Here is a 6,329-nt window from a genome sequence, read left to right on the forward strand (position 1 = left end):
TGAATCGATCGTGGGCTGGGGCGAATAGATCATGGGTACAGGCGGGTGGGTGGATCGGCGCTCGTCTACCCTCACCCTCCTTCCATGCACCCAGCCAGGTCTCTTCCGCTTCAGAAGTGTTGGGCCCACTTGTTAGCCTCTTTGGGTAGGTGTGGAGCCAGGTGAAAGGTTGCGGGGTGGCTCGGTCCGCGATTGGTGGTGTGGACGCCGGGTGGGACGCGAGTAGTAAAACCTAGCCCAATCCGCTCACTTCCTCGAGCCCCACGCAACTCCACTTTCTCTTAATTTCTCTCCTCCTCCTCCTCCTCGATTTCCAGCGCGTGGCCGCCGCCGCTCATCCTTCTCCTCTTCTCTCCCGTGCCACCAGGTCGCTGCTCCTCCATAACACTGGCCGCTCCACCTCGCCTTCCTTCTCTTTGTTGTCCGATGGCCATCGGCGGCGCCTGGATCTGGATCGGGTGCAGGTTAGTTGAGGCCATTGGTTGCGTGAATCCGGGCGGATCCGGTCACTAGGCGGCGTGAGGCTGCGGATCCGACGAGGTCACGGCGGCGGCCGGTGGCTTTTTGTTGTGCTCTGCGAGAGACAACGGGAGGAGAAGGAACAAAGAGGAGGGAGGGATGCGGCAGGGCCACAGTTGCTTTGGTCATTGTTGTTAGCTGTGGGGAGGCATGCTGAACCTGCCGGCTCGACCAGGAGCTGCAGGTGCAGAGGCGCGTGCGAGGAGCGTCGTCGGTCGCCCGTCCTTCTTTCTTCGTCAGGAAGGGCGCAGCCTGCTACTCAAGCCCCTCTCCTCCTCTCCTTGCAGAGGAACGACCTTCTCCTTCCCCATTTATCTTGCACTGCTGTGCTCTTGCCAAAGCAGCTCCTAACCAAGCATTCGCTGCTCCTCAACTCTCAGCAGGAAAGGCACGGGCGCCACCACACTGGAGAGATGGACGAGGACATGAAGCTTTCGTGGAGACGACAATGTGGACGCCGCTGCACCCCCACGCCATGGACACGAAGATTCCCATCCTCTCTGCCCTCGATAACCACTTCAGCGGTGCCATGAACGGCAGCAACCGCCTCTTCTCGGCACACGCAGACCACATGGCCGTCTTCCTCTCTGGCCTCTTCCACACCAACAGGTTCAGACCCTATCCCTCTCCCTCTGCATCTTTGTTTAAATATGGTAAGCATTTCTTCAGAGTATAACTCTGTTGACTTAGGTTCCTTCTGTATTGGCCTGTGCAAAATAGGGTGAATGAAATCAGAGTATTGACCTGTATTGCATTTGTAGCTCAGGTCAACTAGGAGATGATGCAAGCCAAGGCGTTCACACTGATTTAATATGGTACGTGCTGAACTTCCTTTGGTTTATGAGACGAAAAGGATGTTATATATGCATGCTACTACAGTTTAGGCATTGATGTTATTTGAGCATCTTTGGTCCTGATGCCATATTTATTGCAGTTACGAAATTATTAACATTGTTTTTCATTTTTCATTTGTTGATCTAATTTATTGAGACCAAAATGAGAAACCATCATTTTATTTTCATTTCACGTTTGGATGATCAAGTGAAGACAAATGAATACACTGATGGAAGGCCATGTCAAAGAACTTTCTATTTTGTATTTTGTTTTTATTCAGGATCTACTATAATTTACCAGCAAGTGTTTATTCCTGAAATTGATCGTATGTGATATCTGAAATGAAACAACACAAGGCCTTGTCTCTCTTTGTATTTTGAGGTAATGTCGACGAACCTCATGTGAAAAAAATATAGTAAGAGGCATTTCTCAGTTTTCTACATGTGCCATAGTGCCGAGGTCTTTGAACAGGCACTTTGTGGTGGAATGTCAAACAGAGGGCTGTTTGATAGAATATGTGTTGTGTCAGATACTGCAACAGGCATACAAAAAATCACTTTGCTATATATTTACATATACTACCTTTTTCTGGATATACTATAACTATTTGTTCTCTTTTGTAGTTTGCTCTATGTTTGGTCATATTGTTCCTGGCGGTCCTGGAAGTATCTTCAAGTTTTAATAGAGGCAATCCATGGTCCTGAGATCGACAAAGTTTGTGGTAATGTTTCTTTTAGCTATTACACTTGAGAAAAATGTTTGGTGTTTTCATGGATCATGACAAAACTGGTGTGCGCACAGGCATCCTTCTTCCTTATGTATTGCGTCTAATTGCCTCTGGTCATAAATAGCAAGACACTGATGGAGGAGCCATCCAGCTCATGCTGCGATTGTTCCAGCTTTCCGTACTAAGAAATCACTGACTGCCAGGAAACGGAAGTGGACTGTGTGCCAGAGGTATGATCTAGCAATTTCTCATGTGGTTTCCTCTTTGCAGTGTGCTACTTCTTGTTTTCCGATGTTGTGCACGTTCCAGTTTAGAGCTCATGTACATCCACTCTTTATTTCTTAATTAAGTTAGTGATGCACACTCTACAAATGAGATCCTCTTCTGTTATGAAGAATTGTTATGGGTCTCCGCTTCTTCAAGAGGCTAATTGTTTTGATATATCCATATGTAATTACATTTTGGATTGTCAAAGTGCAATGTGTAAAGTATAGAAGGACCATCTACAAACATTAAAAAATTGCAATGTTTTGATCTTGAGAAGAGCATGCCAGCACTTGCTTGTTTCCCTTCCTGTCCAGGTTGGTTGACGTCTGGCCAGCAAGGTTAGGTGTGGTATAACTGTTGTGCTTGATTACTTCTTGCTGCATGTTCCATTAGCTTGTGAAAAAAGTGTCCTTGTTTGCTTATGTTTGTGCTGGTGATTTTGCTTCTGTTTGCTGCTTGGGAAAACATGTGTGTCCCCTGTTTTTCATCCACTGCAACATGTGCGTGTAATAAGTACCAGCTGCAGCTCATTATGAATATAGTGCCTGCAGCCGTGCTTCATAAGCGGATTAGGTGGCGGTTACTGTCTATTTACAGAGGACGGTTTGGTGGGTAGAGGTTTAGGAAGGCCTACTGGAACTAATTATTTCTTATCGCTTACCCCTTGTTCTAGATGGAAGTTGTTATTTGAATGTGCCATGTGTGGTTAAACTGAGCTGACTCCGAATGTGCTTCATGCAATTAAATTGATCAGAGCAGTTTATCTTTGCTTGTCAACTCTATATTAGTTGACAGACGATCGCCGAGGCTCTCTGTCGCAGCTGTGTGCCTGATCAACAAGCCAAATATTTCGGTGAGCTCCTCATCTACTTTGTCGCCTATTGTAGGATTTCAGCATTCTCAATCTTTGCTTGCCCTGTTGGGCTTCCACATATGCTAACTAAGTATGAGAATACAAAATGTAGCGATCCTTTCGTACATTTTCATTTTTCTTTCTGAAAGGTATTTTTGAGGGAAAGTGTTTGAACGTTTTATCTCTACTCTATTTTGTATCCTTATTTTTCTTTGTTTTTACCCCGAGTTAATTGTGCATTGATCTTCAGTTTATTTCTCAATTTTTCCATGAGCTACCCTAAAAAAAAACCTGGATGCCAACGGTGGCTTTTCTTCATTTGAATTTGAATCCATTGATAGATGCTCCAATTTAAATAAGAAAGAATAACATGATAGTTGAGAAGTGGCTACTAGCATGATGGTTGCTTTTCTGTTTTGCGGGTGTGGGCTGAGGTTGGGATATCCTTACCGATCTTGTTGTCATTCTTATTCTTACTGCTCAGTTTATAAACATCATGGTTCCCGTGTGTATATGTTGCAGATGGGGTTTGTGTCTACTGTGGTTGGGATGTAACAGATTGACTAGGTTTTTCCGAGTTGCTGATTAGGGTTAGCCAATCTACTGCATAAGAATTTGTTGGGCTCTTCTATTCACTTGGTTGCTTCTCCTACAGAGTCTGCTTGCTAACGTGTCTGAAGAGAAGATATCAGTGATGGTGGACCTGCTGATGGTGGACCAATGCGGTGAGACGTACCTGTTCCATATAACCATGTGAAAGAAGTAAATCCTTTCACCTTGATGAGGCACTGTAATCAACGGCCTAGCGCAAGCATGCCATAGCTCCTTGTATAATGTGTCGCTAGAAATCCCTGCACAAAAGATTCATTATGTGAACTAGGCATAAAATTCAAGGGCCTTTCACCTTAATATATAATGGCAGATTCTAACAGTTGGTCATGAGTCAATTTAAATAGTATTACTATCTAAACTGGGACTTCATGCAGGGATGAGGGATCCACCACTTGCCTGACGTCGTAGCACCAATTTACAATATAACCATAAGGTTTTATTTCTCGAAATATAAGAGCCGCATGACTGCACCACCCTGTTTCATTTCATCAATGAAACAAGAGTTTTACAGCAGGTAAGTGGCCAGGATGATCATAACCATGAGAAGTTGAAGATAAAACACACTGATCATTCAACACCAAATTTGAGAATTTGAGGTGAGGTCACTAAATTGAGCATTTGTTTCCCCAATGGACAGGTCAGAATTCACCAATATCCCAAAGGAAAGGAAATGATAATATATCAGCCAAACTATCCAAATTAGAAATTCTCTCTTTTTGTTCATCAACCTAGACAACAATATTACTAAAACTTACCTTTTTGCTAGAAAACAATGTCGGGCACCTCGAATTATATCCAAGTCCTCGTCTCTACTTCCTTAGCATCCACCCAGGAACTCATTACTCTCTAGAGAAGCTCAATTCAGGCAGAATAAGCCGAGGAAACGCACGACAACCCCAAACAAAGCGAAGCAAAGAACCGAACCTGTGGCACCTGAGGCGCCGGAATTCGCCATCTTCGCCGCCCAATCCAACGACACCCGACCAGAATTGAGGAGCGTGAGCCAATATGCTCCCCCCATGCGCACCTCCACGAGTCTTGCCCCACTCCGCGGCCATGGCAATGGCCAGCGCGGGGCTCGCGTGAGACTACAGCGGCGAGCACGAGGCCATGGAGGGGATCGAGCAGCGCGTCACGGCGGTGCAGGTGGCTCACAGGTCGACCGTGGGCAGTGAGTGTCGCAAAGCTGGTTGCGGCAGTGCGCCGCCAGGCGGAGCTCGCGCCGCGACGGCGGCTCGTGTGGGTGCATAGTAGCTGTGAGCGGAGACCTGCGGTGTGGCTGCCGCATGCCAGAGTGGGGCGCAGTGCAGGGACACACACCAGCAATCCTCCACGACGTGCCGAGCTGCGATTTCTCCTCCTGCCACCTGTGTAGCTTTGGATGGCGAGCTGGCGACGTTTCTGTGTATAGGAGAGAGGCAGAGAGCGTGACGTGTCGGGATAACCTTATCTCTTTGGCCATTTTACATTTTAGCACTTATAGTTTCCCTTATTCATTGCATGTATGGCCAACTAACGTTAGTTTTCAGTCACACTTCCAAATATCTATTTCCTTGTGCTCTAATCGGTGTCTAAATATTCTTACGTGTATGGTTTGAATGCTTGGTTTACTCTCACTCTTTGCCCATCATGGTTCCTGAAGTTGCTCGTGGAGGAGGACGACCGTGGCAGCGTTGCAATGGCGGCTAACGGAGCAGAGGAAGGCGGCCTCAGTCCAAAAGTTTGATGCATGCTCGGTGTCTAGGAATCGCATCAGAACGATGGTCAGAGCTGAACATAGTTGGTGAAACTAGCTAGGATCAAGAACTCACTAAAAAAATGAGGCGATTCACGACGGCGTCCAGCAGGCCTGCATGTTGAACCCTGGGACGTGGATATCGAGTCGGACCAAGGGCTGGTGGGTCCCACCCGTTCCTACGAGTGGAGTTGCAGCGGGGATACACAAGCTCGTTGGATCCACTCGCTGCCGCTTCATATTCAGCTCTTCATGGGCCGCGACTGCCGCTATTCGTGGGCCGGGCTAAATAACATATGGACCTTTGAACTACTTATCTCCATATACGCAGAACAGAAAGGTGTTTCTTTCTTTTTTTCCCTTTTGTTACTCACAAGAAAAGGTGTTTCTTTTCCTTTACGTGAAAAAAAACAAACATTTGCAAGGCACGGTTCTGTTTTTCCATTTGCTATTACATTTACTTCAATTTCTCTTACGGAAACCAGTATTCATTTATTCAAAGAGCATCGTTATTTTATATTTGTGAGATTACTAAAAAGGTTATTTAACTTTCTGCGAGACATTGGCAATCCTACATGACTTAGTGCATCATTTCCAACCTAATGTACTTACTATATATAATATATGAGCTATTCTTTTCGAACAACAATATGTTAACACACACTCTTACACCGATTGGCTTACACTCGGTCTTTGCGCCATCGGCGCAACGAGTCATCTAGTAGAAATAAAAGAAGAACAAAAACACATCCAATTACTTCCCTTCTCCTTTCGTCATATTC

General features: G+C 45.7%; 3 long non-coding RNA genes across 6 annotated transcripts; 2 read left to right on the plus strand and 1 right to left on the minus strand.

The window, feature by feature from the left end:
• The first annotated feature begins 233 nt into the window (after nucleotides 1-233).
• LOC119361949 lies at nucleotides 234-4,131 on the plus strand. Of its 4 annotated transcripts, none has more exons than XR_005173037.1 (6): nucleotides 234-1,128; nucleotides 1,286-1,334; nucleotides 1,977-2,074; nucleotides 2,155-2,310; nucleotides 3,021-3,200; nucleotides 3,856-4,131. It is a non-coding gene; the product is annotated as an uncharacterized LOC119361949 (long non-coding RNA). The 4 variants fall into 4 exon arrangements; XR_005173034.1 differs by having other exon boundaries at nucleotides 235-1,128; nucleotides 1,281-1,334; XR_005173036.1 differs by having other exon boundaries at nucleotides 235-1,128; nucleotides 1,281-1,334; nucleotides 3,102-3,200.
• LOC119361950 lies at nucleotides 4,121-5,153 on the minus strand. The gene is made up of 3 exons (XR_005173038.1): nucleotides 4,737-5,153; nucleotides 4,568-4,658; nucleotides 4,121-4,287 (listed from the first exon to the last, which is right to left on the minus strand). It is a non-coding gene; the product is annotated as an uncharacterized LOC119361950 (long non-coding RNA).
• LOC119361951 lies at nucleotides 4,262-5,975 on the plus strand. Its single transcript, XR_005173039.1, has 2 exons — nucleotides 4,262-4,326; nucleotides 5,455-5,975. It is a non-coding gene; the product is annotated as an uncharacterized LOC119361951 (long non-coding RNA).
• The last annotated feature ends 354 nt before the right edge of the window (nucleotides 5,976-6,329 follow it).

The sequence above is a fragment of the Triticum dicoccoides genome, chromosome 2B, assembly GCF_002162155.2.
Source record: "Triticum dicoccoides isolate Atlit2015 ecotype Zavitan chromosome 2B, WEW_v2.0, whole genome shotgun sequence".
Classification (NCBI taxonomy): Eukaryota; Viridiplantae; Streptophyta; class Magnoliopsida; order Poales; family Poaceae; genus Triticum; species Triticum dicoccoides.